The 17,798-nt window shown below is 43.4% G+C and overlaps 1 pseudogene; it reads left to right on the top strand.

The window, feature by feature from the left end:
* Positions 1–1,124: 1,124 nt before the first annotated feature.
* Positions 1,125–3,746, top strand: LOC110330691 (annotated as a pseudogene).
* Positions 3,747–17,798: the final 14,052 nt, after the last annotated feature.

Below are 17,798 nucleotides of genomic sequence, written 5' to 3'. Positions count from 1 at the left end.
AGAAATGGAATCTGACTATGGTGTGCGTGCCTGCTCCTTCGTGACACTCAGTGTAGTCTTCATTAGCAGAGTTGCTGTTGGTTCTGTGTAGCTGTTCACAGTGACCATTCACACCCCCTTCCTCCGTGAGTCTCGGAGAAAGCCCTGTTCCTTCTGTGTGCTGCCTGTCACTCTGCCAGCAGCATGCATCACTGAGGCCTTAGGAGACCAGGAGGTGACGTAAGGGGTGCCTATGCAGACACATCACCATCATCGTGCCACCCCCATATTTCAGCTAGTGTGACCCCCATATCATTTTTGAGGACGTTGCTGTTCTTGCTACCCCCTCGGCTTTTGTGTTTCTGTTTCATGCTGTCACTATGTCCCTACTGTGACCAGTTACCAACCCACAGAGACTCTGCTCTTTTCTGCAGACACAAAGGAAGCGTTACTTCTCTGTTCTCTTCAACAGTGTGCCTCTGCTTCTATTTTTTTCTTGATTTGATGAGAGCCCTGGAGCATGCTAAAGCAAAACAGAAATGTTCTCCAGTTCATTCTAATTTTCTGTTTTGGAGATAGTGCCACAGTCTTGTCTCGGCTGGCCTTGGATGCATAAGCCCAAGTGATCGTGTTGCCTCAGCCCGCTGGGTGTCTGAGGCTACAGGGGTGACAGGGTGGGTCTCCACACCCTGCCTCTTCAGCCTTAGGGAACCGTGTAGCATCATGGCAGACACATGGTAGCTGCTGAGAAATGCTTGTCAAATTATTCAAGAGAATACTGAGCTTTGTGTAGCACTTAGGACACGCTGGGCACTTAAGTACTGGAAGTACACTTAATACAGCAAACTCACTAAACTGAAGAAGAAAGTAAGAAATTGTCAGGGTCCCGATAATCTTCTGTTCTTAAAAATACATTCAGGAGGCTGAACAGTGGTGGTGAATGCCTTTAATCCCAGCCCTTGGGAGGCAGAGGCAAGCTTGCTGTGAGTTCCAGGCCAGCCTGGTCTAAGAGTGAGTTCTAGGTCAGCTAGGGCTAGACAGCTACACAAAATAGCCCTGTCTTAGGAAAAAAACACACTCTGGACACCTACACTCATTTTTAGTTAACAGAGGATAATAGAAAATATTTTCTACAGTAGTGGTCGATGCCAAGAGGGTCGCGATGGGGGTCCCAGGGGGTAGGACAGTACCTTAGGCCCAATCGAGTCTCCCCTGCTGTCTTTCCGAAGCAGGCACAGATTCTGTTCGCAGGCTTCGGCATGGCGGAACCTGAGTCACTGGTGCCCGATACAGGTGCTGTGTTTACGTTTGGAAAAACTAAATTTGCCGAAAATATTCCGAGCAAATTCTGGTTTAAAAATGACATACCCATATGTCTTTCATGTGGAGATGAACATACTGCTATTGTTACAGGAAATAATAAACTGTACATGTTCGGCAGTAACAACTGGGGTCAGTTAGGATTAGGATCAAAATCCACTATCAGCAAGCCAACATGTATCAAAGCTCTTAAGCCTGAAAAGGTGAAACTTGCTGCCTGTGGAAGGAACCATACCTTAGTTTCAACAGATACTGGTGGCATATATGCAGCTGGTGGAAATAATGAAGGCCAATTGGGGCTTGGTGACACTGATGACAGAGACACCTTTCATCAAATTGGCTTCTTTACACCTAGGGATACCATTAAACAGCTCTCTGCTGGCGCCAATACATCAGCTGCTCTAACTGAGGATGGAAAACTTTTTATGTGGGGTGACAATTCTGAAGGGCAGATTGGTCTAAAAGATAAAAGTAATGTATGTATCCCTCATGAAGTGAATGTTGGAAAGCCAATTTCCTGGATCTCTTGTGGATATTACCATTCAGCTTTTGTAACAATGGACGGGGAGCTCTACATGTTTGGAGAACCCGAGAATGGAAAGTTGGGCCTTCCCAATCAGCGGCTGATCAATCACAGATCACCCCAGCGTGTGCTGAGCATTCCTGAGACGGTGATTCAAGTGGCCTATGGTGGAGGGCACACTGTGGTTCTCACAGAGAGAGTTGTGTATGCCTTTGGGCTGGGGCAGTTTGGACAACTGGGCCTTGGCACTTTTCTCTTTGAAACATCAGAACCCAAAATTATTGAGCGTATTAAGGATCAGAAAATAAGTCATATTTCCTGTGGAGAAAACCATACAGCTTTGATGACAGAACTAGGCCTTCTGTATACTTTTGGAGATGGCCAGCATGGAAAGTTAGGACTTGGAATGGAGAATTTCACCAATCAGTTCTTTCCTACCTTGTGCTCCAACTTTTTGAGATTTGCAGTTCAATTGATTGCCTGTGGTGGATGTCACATGCTAGTTTCTGCCACTCCACGACTTTGTACAACAGATGAATCTAAATTTGAAGAAGTATATGAGCCTTATATAAGTACAGGTTCTTTTTCCATCTATGACCTCTCCCCAGGAAGTTCACTGAGTAGATCTTTATCAGCACGTCGGCGGTGAAGAGAGCGGGAGAGACCCCCATGCTCTGCTTCAATGGTGGGAACACTGCCTCCATTAGAGGGGACTTCTGCCTCCACTTCAGCTTATTTTTCCCCCAGTTCACTCCCCTTCCATTTGTCTGTGAATAACTACCCAGAGAAAAGCCCTTCTGACTCCACGGAGCTGCTGGACTCAGATTATTTTGAAGATAAAATGAATAAAGACACAGAGACAGAAAATTCTTCAGCAGTGGATTCAGAAAACTTTGGTGAAACTAATAATATCTTAAATATTACACATATGATGACTACGAGTTCCAATGAGAGATTATTAGATTTTTCACCAATTCAAAAACAACAGGCTCCTCAACTTTCAGAAATTGTGAAACCAGAAGAAGGGGACATGGATGAGAAAATTAATATCCTGAATGTAGAAGACACTGTAGAAGAAGAAAGGAAGGAAGGAAAGAAAGAGATTGTAGAAGAAGGAAGTATACCTGAAACAGAAGGCTCAGAAACTATTGATATTGCTGATGAGAAGCTAGCTGAAGTCCTTAAAGAGGAAGACAGTGGCAGCCTTATGCAACGGACCCTTCGTGAGTACAATGAAAATCCAAAAGGGCACATGTATGATCGTGTAAAGAGCAGCTCTTCAGAAATTCTGGGAGGTAATGACCCAACAAGTAAAGACATAAGGAAAGCTAAAAAAGTCAGAAACTGATGCAGAATACTAATGATCCACTCCCAGAGATAAAGCCAATAGGAGATCAAATAGACTTACAAAGTGATAAGAAAGATGCCAACCAGAACCACATGGGTCAAAATCTTCAGGATACGACAACACCAAATATGGAGGGAAAGTCCAAATCCTGTACAATACTATAAATGCATGTTTATGTTTCCATGGTCACCGAGCACATTTGTTCTTCATACTTGAAAAATGGTGTGACTTCTGAAGAAAATTCCCTGAGAACACTGTTTAAAAAGATATAAATTAGTATGTTTGGCTTGGTTTGAACAATATGAACAGTTTTAATATTTATTTATGTTAATATTCTTAACAAACAGTTTCCAAAGTATGTGTACCTCCAACTCTCTTTGAAGTGTTCTGGCCTTAAAACTGCTCAGTGTTGCATAAAACAATATATTTTTATATTTGAAAGATGAATGAAGCTATTTCATAGTTTTGCCAACACAGTTATTGTACTTTGTAATTTCCTAAGACAATGTTCACAATATTACAACACTGGAACAGTTTTGAATATATTTACAACATTTAAAAACAGGTAACATTGTAATGAACTTATTTTAATAAATTATATCTGGTTGGTTCTGCTGTCAAAAAAAAAAAAAGAAAATATTTTCTAAATGTAGCTTTATATCATTGAGAAATGTTCACTGTCGTAAGACAGGTTTTGCAATCTAGAGATCTGAGAGAGAAAAGACATTTCTACTTCTCTTTTTCTCATATTTGATATTTGGAAGTTGTTATTAGAACCTGAAATCACTGAATGGTAATCAACATATTTTCTTCTTCAGGCTTGAAAATGGACTTTACCATTTTGTAAACAAAAGCACGCACAATAGCGAACTCCTGGCAGAAAGGTTTGTGATGTATGACACAGATCTCCCTGAGAACTCTTCAAGGCAAAGACCGATCATTTAGAATACTGGAAGAGGAATCGGAGAAGAGAGCACCGGAAGCTTCGTGGGAGAGGTGGTCACACCTGCACTGGACCTGCACAGGGACCAGGAGAGGCCTCAAGGACGGACAGCAGAAGCCAGAGGGAACCAGGGAACTGAGGGGTCGCCAGCAGGAAACCTCTTCTACCCCCACCCCAGAACTCTAGGAACACCCGGGCTGTGGAGATCAAGGGTTCCCGCCCTCTTCCCCTCCTCCACAGTACCACATGCCCCCTGCCAGAGCCAGAGGGATCTGAGAGCTTCCTGGTTTAATTCCATGCAACTGTGCCAGCGGTTTAGTCCAACCCTTTGTACCGATGCCGACTCCGGTCAGAAGAGCTTCTTTTTGCAGTGGGCATTGGTTAATGCAGAGCCCCCCCCTAAAACTGATCCAATTCAGGGGACACAAAGGAAGGGGGAGCAGAAAGAATGTGAGGGCCAGAGGATGGAGAGGGAGGGCACTGTGTCATGCTGCTTTCCAGCCCTGAAACGTGGGTGCTCACGGACCCACAACAGTTGTGCTTGCCTGCACAAGTTCAAGTCAGTCAGCTGTCCAGGGAAGGAAGGGCCCGCAGGCACTCACCCCTAGATGGGGAGTTATTGGCAGTTCATGTCTACTAGGAGAGGGGGAGTCGTTTTTCTTTGGTGCATAGCCATGATGGATTGTCCGTGATCCCGAGGCTAGCCCTTTATCCACGTGCATATGAGCAGCACTGGTTGGGTTCAGTGAACTCTTTTTTTTAAAAGCAGGGGACAGGATGTATGGGGGCGTGTCCTGGGGGAAGTGGAAGTGAGGCACGAATACGATCAAACACATAATACCCACGTTTGAAATCTCAGAGAATAAACGCAAGGCATCATATAACGATATATCCGCACACTTTGATGAGTTCCACGACAGCCCCTTTCACATCCTTGTCCTGTCTCAGGATCATTAATTTAAGATCTGGATAAACGTTCGCTGAGTTCAATAAATGTAATTTACAGAAAGAACAGAAAGCTCTCTGCAGCCTGTATGATCACACCCACCGTTGCTGCCTGGGTTATTTTATTCAGATTATTCCCCCACCCAAGGACAGCCTGCTCACTCTCCCACTGGCACGGGCCTCCTAACTGGTGTTTTAACCTCCCCCCCCTTCAAAATGGAAATGCTTTTATATCTTCTTTCTCATCACAATCGTGAAGCTAGCAGCCCATTCAGCCCTCTCGAAGTTCATCAAGTGCGTAATGAAAATGCTTTGTATGTTTTTACTTCCCAGACACTAATGTGCCTAACGATTTTGTCCTAAATACTTATTTGATTCTAAGTACTTATTTCTAAATACTTCTATTCCATTCAGTTGGCATAGCCGCAGCTTATTTTGAGGGTTTTCATTATTACTGAACATTTTAGAATTTTCTTCCAGTTTTGCTGTTAACAAACCACACGTCACTGAGTGTCATCCCACATAAAGCTTTGCCTTTATGCACGTCTTAAAGTGAAGCAGAGTGGGGGGTCTCTGGATCAAAGGCTGTGAACGAACTTAAGGCATTTTCGAACATCTTAAAGTTCTCTGGTTGAATGAATGAGTGGGGCACACTCATAATACGTGGATGGGATGCCGCCATGCAGAAAGGCGTTCTCCAGTTCTGTCATCACAAGACTTCCTTATTCACTCTGTTTTATTTTGCATTTCTTTCATTTCCATGGGAACACATCCCAGTGTTTGTTGGTTGTATTTTCTTTGGTGGATTAGGCTGTAATAGCATAATTGCTAACAATTAGCATAAATGATACAACACCCTAGTTGTACATAAACATTGTAAGTTATAGAGTACTCATTTATCTATTACATAAACCAAATGCTAACGGTCTATACATTTTAACTTCTTAATTTGGAGAAATTTCCAACTTATAGTAAGCTATTGCTCTTTTGTTTATTTTTTTTGCTTTTTAATTTAGCGATTTCCCCCTTTCCATAGAGGCTTTATAGTTTTCATATACAATGGATTTGTGTGTGTGCATGTATGCAGGTGCATGTGTGTGTTTGTGCACATGTGTGTGAACTCTTCTTCCTCAGGCACTGTCAAGTTGGCTTGGAACTTACTTAAAAGGCCAGGGATACTCTTGTTCCCTAGGTCTGATATTGCATAATCAGCTTTAATCCCATTTAAAAGGTATTTTCATTAATTCTCTGAAAATTGAATACATGCATAATATGTATTTTAATCATATCCACCCACCCCTCCCCCTAACTCCTTAAGGATCTATCCCTCATCCCCACCTCCTCCCAACTTCATGTCATCTTGATTTAACAAAAACCTCACTACAATTCATGTTGATCATCACTCATGTATACATCCATACAAAACATTAAATTAGAAAAGGCCCCGTGAATAGGTATGAACACTATGTCAGTGCCCTTTACTTCTTTGTCTTAGTTCAGGATATTTAATCAAGGTCTTAATTAGAGCTCCTGAGCCAGGGGTAGGAGCTCCTGAGCCCCTGACCACTTCATTCTGGGACTGGCAGGCTTGCCCTGGCTGGCTTGCCCTGTGCAGGTGGTCAGTGCTATGGGTTCCTGAGTGCAGGGGTCTTGTCCAGGAGACAGTGTCACTCCACTCCTTAACAACCTCTTATAATCTCTCTTCCCCCTCTGCTGAGATGTTCGCTGGGCCTTGGGTTAAGATACAGATGTCCCATTTGTGTCTGAGCACTCGGTTGTCACATGTTTTGTGCAACTTTGGCCAACTCTGAGCTTCTTCATTAACTGCCATCTACGGGATAAGGAAGCCTTTCAGATGAGAGCTAGCTAATCCACAGTACAGAGATAAGACTTGAGGGAGCAGTTTGACTGTATGTCTACTTAGCAAAGTAACAGAGGCTTGTTCACACTGGGGCCTATGAGCTCCCCAGCCATGGGCTCTTGACCAGATTTATAGCACAAGACATGTGCTTCCTCCTGGAGTAGCTCTTATAATCAGGAGGTGTTTTGTTATCTCTCCAACATTCATGCTACCTCTGTTGGTGTATCTTGTCATGCTGGTTTTGTGTGTGTATGTGTGTGCATGCACACATGCATATGTGATGATGTGCTTGTGGAGGTCAAAGGACAGCTCTTGGGAACTGTTTCTTGTAGCAGGTAGTTCTGATGCTTTGATCGAGAATCTGCATGTGAACACTGAAGGTCATGTTCTCCAGCTGGTTCTTGATTGATCAATAAAGATATTAGCGGCCAATGAGCTGGGTGAAATAAGGAGGACTTCCAGTTTCCTGCAGGCAGGCTAGCAGGTGCCAGAGAGGAGAGAAAGATTCACCATGCTTCGGAGGGAGAAAGAGCCACCAGCCATGTGAGATCTCTGGCGGGGTAGCCCTTGACCACTTCCCCAACTGGGCCTGGGGTAGCAGGTAGGAGGTTAGAAACACAACTAAGCTGAGGGCAGATTTAGGGTGCCAAGCCGGGAGTGAAAAGGTTGTGATAGCCAAGGGAGGCTTAGAAGAGCATGACCATTGAGTTAAAGCATATCAAAGATAAGCGTGTGTGTGTGTGTGTGTGTGTGTGTGTGTGTGTGTGAGTTTTATCTGAGGGAGCCTGAGGGAGCCTGGGGCTGATAGAGCAGTCCTTGCAGAGCTTAAAGCAGGATAGTAGGAATTACACTCTGCAGTTTCTTTCCTCTTCCACACATATTTCAGGTGTTGATCTTAGGTCAATAGGCTTGGTGACAAGCACCTTTAATTTTTGCTATTCTTTGAGAATGTCATACATGCAAATACTGTGTGTTGGTCATATGCACCCCCTCCTTTCCAATTCCTTCTCTCCCAACTTCCTCTCTCTTTCTCTTCCCCACCAAGTCCAGTTTGTTCTGCTTAGCTGCCCATAGGTATGAAGTCATGATTGGTGCATGGTTGACCTACTCAGGGTCACCCTTAAAGAGCACTCATTTCTTTGAAAAGGCTGTATGGAATCCTGGCACTATAGAAGATTCACAAGGCATACATTTATATGTATATAAAAAGAGGTTTTATGGAGTTATCCTACAACAAAGAGGGATAGCTCACATAGTACCCCAGGCTAGCAAATAAAAATCTAAGCACCAGGAATGGGTTAGCCTGCTGTTAGGGCTTTAACTTAGAACTTTATACATTCCAGCCAAGTGCTTTACCACTGAGTTATACCTCTAGTCTATCTTTGTTTAATCCTATTTGATAATCTTATATATTTTGTTGAATTGCATTTACTAATTACTATTCATTTTAATTGTTTTATTCTTAGATAAGATTTTTCTACAATACCCTCTCTTCTCTGCATCTTCAGTATTTACAAGTATTTATTTATTTATTTATTTATTTATTTATGGTACTGCCTCTTTTAGTTTTTCATATTTGAGCTTGCACTTGCTTTTCTAGAATTAATTAGGTTGTTTCTATTTCATTGTGCTCTGTTGCCGAATCCACTCAATATGAGATTGAACGTGTATAAGAATTCACTTGTAAAATGTTGGCAGAGAGCACAGGCATTGTGGTAATAAGACAAGTGCGAGAATAAGCAGGCCATGGATTTTTTTTTTTTTTTTTACTCTCTGCCAATGCCTAATCTTCTTTGTAAGTTAATTTCTCTTCACAAGTGAATAATAACAAGGACCTTTGTATCTTTGAGATTAATCAGTATCTTAAACTGGAATTGTCCTGGTTCAATAATTACATTTGCTGCTCCATCAGTTTGGATTTGATGGTCTGTTGACATTAGTGGCTCCTGAAAAGCCTGATGATTTATTATCATGTTCCCATTCTGCCCAAGTGACAAATCCACTTATTTCTCCCTTTGCTGGCATCTTGTTAGGAGTATTTCATTGTATTAGAGGCATAATGGCTTCCTCCCCTGGAGAAGGCACAGTGCAATGCTGAGAGCATCGGGCTAGTTTGAAGACAGATGGGTCTGACTTTTAAAGCCAATTATACTACATATTAACCGTCCAAACCTCCGAGTCTTAATTTCCTCATCTGTAAAGTGGGGCTAGGAATAATCCCTAGCCATTGGTTTTGGAGGTAAATGAAATGAAATTCTTTTAAAATTCAGAGTATAGATTCTAGAATACAATATTAATAAACAGTAAATCTAATGTGGTTACAATGTATCAGATATGACAGAGGTCAACATCCCTCCCCCCCCCCCCAAATTAATCAGTTAATCATCTAACCAAACAGTAGCATGTTTCCGTGAATTCTGAAAGATGTATTCACAACGGAAACAGCAAAAAGGTATGGAATATCCCCCAAAATTATTGGTCAGGGAGAGCCCAGAGTTCCCCAAACAACACAGCCTGGTGCATTGCCCTTGGTTACCTACCATAATTATGTGTAAGACACCACACGCTTTGCCTGTAGGACGTAGAGAAACCATTCTCAAACTGACCAGGAAACGTCCTCCATCCTGGCTGGGTTTCATCATGCTGGAAGGTACTCAGCAGGCTGGTGAGGGCAGAAAGATGTCAGTGGTTTTATCCAGTAACAGACTCTGAAAGCTACAAAGGTGAGATGTACTATCTGGCATAATTGTGGCATGCCCTGCTAGGTAAGATGCATGCACTAGGGTAATAGCAGCATGAGTCTTAGAGGGTAACCAACTGCTTCCTGATGGAATCTGAGACCTGCTTCGCAGAGGGAATTTCATGTTGGGACTGTAATCCTGGTCAGAAGCCCATGGCTGGGAGGTCATGGACCCATAGAACACGACATTGCAATTTTCCTAAGTGGTCATGCTCTCAAAGCGCCTTCAAAATACTTGCATTTCTACATTTCTACATAGATTTATTTATTTGTGCATTTATGTATAGACCTAGCTTTATCTCAGCCCTGTTTAGAGAAAGTTCTTTTTGCAGTGAACAGCAGTAAGTGTGGTGATGTGTAATTGGTCCAACACTGAGAATAAGGGGTCCACTGCTCAAGTACTCTGCACCAAATGGGAGCCTTTACCAAGACTCAGGGAACGTCACAGCAGAGGAGACAGCAAGACAGTAAGAGCTGGAAAGGAGGGAGAGTGGAGAGAATGTCTGTCTGTCTCCTGAAAGTGACACGGGTAACATTTAGTGGATTATCAAAAAAACGGTAAGTTAGGAGAGGGTATGCTGGAGGCCAGAGGGGAGTTGGAGAGGAGAAACGGGCGAGGAATGTGATCGTGTTTTATTGCGTGCCTGTGTGAAACTCTTAGAGAAGAATTACAAAAATGGAGACAGCATGTCTTTGTCTTCTTGGATAACCCCCATGTGACTTATCACCCGTCCTCCCAAACCCAGACCCAGGGGACCATTGGTACACATCACAGATTAGCTTTGTCTTTCCTACAGTTTCATATGAATGGAGTCATGGTATAGGGAGTCTTTGGTGTGGGTTTCGCTCCCTAAGCATAATGCTTCAGTTTGTGTTGTATGTAGAGGCACAGTGTGTGTGTGTGTGTGTGTGTGTGTGTGTGTGTGTGTGTGCGCGCGCGTGTAGCTTTCATGTATTTGTAAGCATACGTGTGTGTGCAGGTATGGGTGCATGTGAACATGCGTTACGTTCATGTGGAGGTCAGAGGTTGATGTTAAGTCTTTCAGTATTGATTTCTACCTTCTCTTTTGAGACAGGGCCACTCAGTGCATTGAAAGCTCATTGATTGGCTAGGCTGGCTGCCAGTAATCTCTGGGGATCCACCTATCTCCACCTTCAAAGCTCTGTGGTTGCCCAGCATGTGATCATACCCAGCTTATGTGTGGGTGTCATAGATCGGGACTCAGGTTCATCATGCTCACATTTACTGACTGAGCCACTTCCTTAGCCTGGAGGACCATGGACTTTTGTTTCTTCTTCTTCTTCTTCTTCTTCTTCCTCTTCTTCTTCTTCTTCTTCTTCTTCTTCTTCTTCTTCTTCTTCTTCTTCTTCTTCTTCTTCTTCTTCTTCTTCTTCTTCCTCTTCCTCTTCCTCTTCCTCCTCCTCTTCCTCCTCCTCCTCCTCCTCCTCCTCCTCCTTCTTCTTCTTGGAATGTGTGTTGTTTTCAGTTTGATGTGGGAAGGTGAGTGGAAGAAGAAGGGATTCCAGGTCACTTCAGCTCTATAGTGAGTTTGAGGCCGGTCTAGAGTGGTGGGACCCTCCCCACTCAGGAAGCTCATGTGTGTGACAGATTCAGAGCCCTCCTTGATGCTGTGTTTTCATCTTTATCTTTCTTTATTTTTTTCTAGTCTGTGTGCTTTTCCTTTATTCTTCCTTTTCCCCCTTCCTTTCCCTAGCCATACCTCCTAAGATGTTGAAAAAGAAATGGAGAGAAGGCACCATTATTTGTGATTGTAGGGGAGAAATCCAATCTTTACTACTAAGTGGTGGGAGCAGGTATAATTACTTTTGGTTTTGGAAGAGAATAACAAAAGTAGTCTTTGAAAAAAAACCAATTGAAGCTCTGTTCTAGACCTGGTTTTCTAATAGATTTTTTTTAAAGGTTTATTTATTTTATGTGTGTGAGTATTCTATCTGCATGCATGCCAGAAGAGGGCATCAGATCCCATTATAGATGGTTGTGAATCACCATGTGGTTTCTGGGAATTGAACTCGGGACCTCTGGAAGAGCAGCCAGTGCTCTTAACCACGGAACCATCTCTTCGGTCCCAGATTTTTATTTTTTTTTCATCAAACATTTTATTTTCTGTATTAGCTGAGATGACCATATGTGGCTGTTGCTCTTTATTTGCTAATACAGTGAATTGCATTGGTTGATTTTTCTCATGTGCAACCTTTTATTTCTGAAACAAACCCAACTTCCTCATGACATTTTATTTTAGTTTTACATATGTGTTTAATTCTGCCAATTGTTTATTGGGTGGAGGTCACAAGTGCGTGTTAGCTCCGCTGAAATCCAGCTTGATGCAGGGCGTGAGGCGCCTTCTCTATAGTGAGCTGGAACAGCGGGTGCTTTGTTCTGCTGTCATAGTATTGAGTGACGCTCAACTCAAGCTTCCTGTTTTTATTTTAGGACAGATTTTTAGAAGCATAGGAAGTTCATAGTGAATATAACGTCAGGAGAATTCTCCTTTTTCAGTTGATGCTGTCTGTTGATATTGCAGCTCTTGAGACACGGAAGCTTTATAAATGGACTTCAATTATTCTGCCTTCCTCGAGAGCTGACAAACTCAATAGCCCGGATGTTTTATGTGAGATCTACAATCCAGCATCAAGGCCTTGCTTCCTAGTAGAATTTAAGTAATGAAAACAAAGCAGGAACAGGGGAGCATGAAAATGTGTTCGAGCCAAGTCCTTAGGAGTGAGTCGGTTCTGAGTGATGATTCAAGGGTTAGGCTTACGATACCCATGGGGACTCCTCTGCGCGGTGCTACCTGCTGTGTAACTGTAAAGAGGCCTTTATGGTTGGCCCTGGATTTCTCTCTGGTTCTAGTAAATGATACAGCCCTAGCTTCAGCCTCCAGGACGAATGTGTTAGGAATAACTATCCATATACAAAGCAGAAGTGTGGCACGCTTGCCTAGGATCCCGGCACCCAGAGGCAGCGAGGTAGGATCGCTGTGACTTAGAGGCCAGTCTGGGCTACACGGTGGGATTTTGTTCTGAGCTGCCACCCAATGGTTTCTAGTCACACAAAAATTTGTATAATCTTCTTTTTAGGGTACCATTGTTCTTTCCCAAGGAACTTCAGCTTCTTCTAGGGCTCTGCGCTGTGTATGCTTACGGAAAGTGACAGCAATTCCAACCACGGGAAAGTCCTGTAAGCGACTTGTGACCAGAGATTAGTAGTGACAGGTCCTGCATGAGTAAGACTCTGGCAAGTGCCACTATATGAGCCCTTGGAAGTGGCTGTGCACGGGGCTAAGAATCTGAAGCATTTAGGGGCTCAGCTCAGGCTTCTGATGCACGAACAGTTATTTACTCTCTATTTTAATTTAAGAACTATTATCATTCATTTATCTTCTCAATAATAGTTTTTGAGGTTACAATATTACATCATTTCTGCCTTCCACTACCTCCTCCAGATCCTTGACACCTTGCGCCCTCTTAAATTCATGGACTCTTTTTTTTCCTTTATTGCGGTTTCATCTATATTTGTGTACACATAATAAAGATTTGCTTTTTAAAATAAAATATTTAATATTCACACATGTGTATGATGTGTTTGGACCCATATCACCCCTATTCTATTCCCTCCAACTTCTCCATTAACCCTTAACTTTCCCTATAAATTTCATGTTCTCTCTCTCTCTCTCTCTCTCTCTCTCTCTCTCTCTCTCTCCCTCTCTCTTTTAATACCCACTGAGTCCATGTCATGCTGCCTGTTTGTGTGTGGGCATAGGGCCGTCTCCTAGAACATGGCTCACCTCTGAGGTCCACATCACTAAAGAAAAGTGACTCTCTGTTTTCCAGTCGACATCAGCTGACAATAGCTCCTCAGAGGGAGATGGCTATAGCTCCTCAGAGGGGAATGGCTATAGCTCCTCAGAGGGGAATGGCTATAGCTCCTCAGAGGGGGATGGCTATAACTTCTCAGAGGGGGATGACTATAGCTCCTCAGAGGGGGATGGCTATAGCTCCTCCGAGGGGGATGGCTATAGCTCCTCAGAGGGGGATGGCTATAGCTCCTCAGAAGGGGATGGCTATAGCTCCTCAGAGGGGGATGGCTATAGCTCCTCAGAGGGGGATGGCTATAGCTCCTCAGAGGGGGATGGCTATAGCTCCCCAGAGGGGGATGGCTATAGCTCCTCAGAGGGGGATGGCTATAGCTCCTCAGAGGGGGATGGCTATAGCTCCTCAGAAGGGGATGGCTATAGCTCCTCAGAGGGGGATGACTACAGCTCCTCAAATGGGGATGGCTATAGCTCCTCAGAGGGGAATGGCTAGAGCTCCTCAGAGGGGAATAGGCTATAGCTCCTCAGAGGGGGATGGCTATAGCTCCTCAGAGAGGAATGGGCTGTAGCTCCTCAGAGGGAGATTGGCTATCATGCTTATGAACTTTTTTTCATCCACGATGCATGAATATTTAAGCAATAGAATATTTGACTACCACCATCTGTATGGCATAAAAAGTAGACTTAGTTCAGCCATTCCCGGATTATAGATTTTAAATGTGTGAGAACCATTAACTCAGGGACTGGAAGAACTAAATGTAACAGATTTAGGCTCACGAGAAACCCAGCAAAGGCCAGGGCTTCTCAGAATGTGATTCTGTGTTCTAATGATTAACTGCATTGACAGGACCCTGACAGGACCCTGGATGCAGGAGTATAGACTGAGGCCTTCTCAGTGGCCCAATCACTGGGCTTCTAACCAAGTGTTCCAATGAGGTAGGGCACCCATTAGCTTTCAGCTCTGGTGGAAAAGGACGGATTAATCTGAGGATCTCTTAATATAAGGTAATCCCTGATATGCAGTGATTCTGTTTAGAAATTTTTGTCTTTATGGTGCTGAGAAAGCAATAAGCATTCTGTAGATACCTTATGCCAAATTCCTAATTTTGATTGTTTCCTAGCCTATAATAGAGTATTCTTTCTTGATACAGAATATTGTGTTGTATTTTTTTAGGGGAAGGCTACAGGTATTGTAGTTTGATTTTCTGTTGCTGTGATAAAATGAACAAAACCAAGTTTTGAAGGGAAGGGTTTACTTGGGTTCCAGGGTACAGTCCGTCATTCGGGAAAGCCGAGGCAGGGACTCTATGCAGTGGCTGAAGCAGAGACCACAGAAGAGTGGTGCATTTTTCCAGAACAGAAGTTAGCCAAGTACAGGCTCTTGGGCCAAGCTTAATCCTGGAGCTAGGAATATTTCTTACATTTCAGAATGTAAAACAAACAAAACAAAACAAAAACAAACAACAACAACAACAACAACCTCTGTTAGCCTTTCTATTACAACATTTATTCAAGGATAATGAACATTTGATTTTTGGTATGTGTGTGGCATATATGTTTATATGCATGCATGTGTGTGTGTGTGTGTGTGTATGCTCATATATACACAAGGGTGTCTTCTCTGTTGCTTTCCAACCTTATTTCCTGAGACAGGGTCTCTTACTGAACCTGAAGCTTGATGGCAGAAATGGCTGGCCAGTGAAGTCTCTGCCCGCCAATTCTGGCTATGCGTGACTTTTACACAGGAGTCATTCCTCTTGCACAGTAGGTACCCTGACTTCAGGGAGCCATCTTTGCAGCTCTCTGGACATGGTTTCTTTGCAAGCAAAGCCTGAAATATCTCCTGTCTAGTCCTTTACAGGAAACTTGACTGACTCTTTGTTTCGGAGATAATTGCAATGCTGCCGGGCTTCCTTTATAGTTAGGTTGTTAGCCTAGCATCCTCCGTAGCGGCCCCTGTGCATTTTCAAGGGCCTGCTTATCTCCTCCTGGAGAGATCTTGTAGGCATTCGATAATTATTCCTAACTATTCTATGAAATGCAGCGTAAGACTTTGCTGCCGTATCTCAGGAAAGCCTGGAGCTTGTTGGAAGAAATAAACTTTCTAAATTACTTGTGCTACGCATTATCTAACTTAATTCTCTCAACTTCCCTGTGAGGTATTGTTGCCTTCCTTCTGCAGATGAAATAAATGCGAGACACAGAGTCTTTCCGTGTAGAGCTTGCCTTGGGGTCCCGGGCACGTGATTCAGGGAGAAGGGAGCCAAACAGGTGTAGGCAGAAACAGAGGTGAGATCTCCACATTGATTAATGAGCCAAGAGAGCATTATTATCAGAATGTTTGATTAATCTATAAGTAGGAAACCTTCTCCCCCCCCCCCCCGGAATGTGCAAGCGAATTAAAAACCATCCTTTATGCACAGCGGGATTTCCGGAGCACATGCTCACGATGTTGCCTGCTGCTCATGTTCAATTTGTTCTGCAGGCCGTGGCCACAGGCCAGCACTGTATGTAGGTGAATAAGAAAGTGCCCGAGTGCCTGAATTCCCAGCAGCTCCAATGTGGGATTGAAGGATTTGGGGTAGGAAGTTTCTTTCTGTCCCCCAGTCCCTTCTGCCTACTCACCGATGCTTGAACAAGGAGGCACAAAGGCTTTCTTTCGCTCACTATTGAAGATCTGCTTCCCTGCAGCAAGTCCCCAAAGCTCTCTTAGCATGCTGTATGTCTTAATCACCACACTTATGACATCTTACAGACAGAAGCTGAGTTGTACTTCTGTGTCCCCGCATCTGCACAGCGACAGGCTTAAAACAAGCCACTCATTAGGCATTTGCTGAGGGAATGAAATCTTATGTTTTTATTAGTGGCCATTGTGTAACATTGTAAGATTAAAACATTCCATCCTGCAGGAAAGCTACTTAATCAGGAAAGCAAACAGCTCAAAATCTGGAAGTCCCCGAAACTGACCAGATTCACCCTCCCTGCCAGAGTAAGCAATAAAAGCTGAAAGTCCCTTTCAGATGAAGCAAAACTGAGCTACAAAAAAGACTTTGAGACAGGCCAAGCTGCAAAAAAGACCGAGACTAGACCAGCTTCCTGGAAGAAACAGACGCCAGCCTAGCTGCATGGACGAGGTTTAGAACAACTGAGGCTCCTGGAAAGACACTCTTCAACCTTTTGTGCTGCCTTCATAATGCACACTATGCACCAGGTTCCCAGATTTGTGAGCTGTCATGTCAAAATGTTTGAGTAATTTCTGTTTCTGTAACCCCACACCCATATTTCTGTAACTAACCCCCAACCCACATCCCGTAAATAACCTCAACAAAACTCATTGGCTCACCAAGTCGGACTTTGGTGTGTTGTGGGTTCCCTACCTGGGGTGAGTATGTGTGTGTTGCAGCTCCCCCAGGAAAAATTTTGTCACACAACAGTGGGAAATGACCAATATCAGGAAATTCTCTAAAGAGCCTGCCTGGTGCAGAATTGGCGAGAGTGGAATGACCCAGAGGTTACAGAAAAAGCACACCCATGTCTTTCAAATCTCCCTTGTCGTCAGTCTCTAAGTTGGTTAGATGAAAGAGAGCTTTTGAACAATATTTTCAGTTATTCCTACACAAAATGGAGGCGGGTGGGTATGGTCCGTCCAGTGTCCAGAGTGTAGAGTATGCTTTGTAGATCTATAGTAGAACCACCATGGGAATGTGGGCCACCTCTGTTAGACAACAACGACTTCTAACACAGTTTTTGAGGGGTGTGTGTGTGTGTGTGTGTCCCTTACCTACTACCTACCTACCCAGGACCATCTGGTAGGATTCTATGGAGATGAGTGTTTTTGGCTGTGTCCCAATGTTCCCACAGGATTAAGGTCTACTCATCTGCCCCGCCCCCCATAGTCATAGGGGTAGTGGTACGTTATTATAAAAACACCTCTTACATTCTAAGAGACTGGAACATTTGCTGAACCACACAGTTAATAACGCCTTGAAGTCACTTTAGCCTTAAGACTGCTGTCCTACTGTGTACTCAGCCTGTTTCTTTACCTTGCCTTTAAGAGGAGAGGAAACTAGGAAAGAGGATAGCATTTGAAACATAAATGAAGAAAATATCTAATATATTAGATATTTTCTTTAGTATATATATATATACTAAAGAAATGAGAGAGAGAGAGAGAGAGAGAGAGAGAGAGAGAGAGAGAGAGAGAGAGAGAGGAAGGTAACTCTCACCATTACTTGCCCTGGATTTCCCAGATAATCAACTTAAGCCAATGCACAGCTGCCATCTTAGGTTATGTCCTCTTGTTTGC

The sequence above is a fragment of the Mus pahari genome, chromosome 13 (assembly GCF_900095145.1).
Source record: "Mus pahari chromosome 13, PAHARI_EIJ_v1.1, whole genome shotgun sequence".
NCBI lineage: Eukaryota > Metazoa > Chordata > Mammalia > Rodentia > Muridae > Mus > Mus pahari.
The sequence above is the reverse complement of the archived record's forward strand: the minus strand, read 5'-3'. Positions and strand labels throughout refer to the sequence as shown.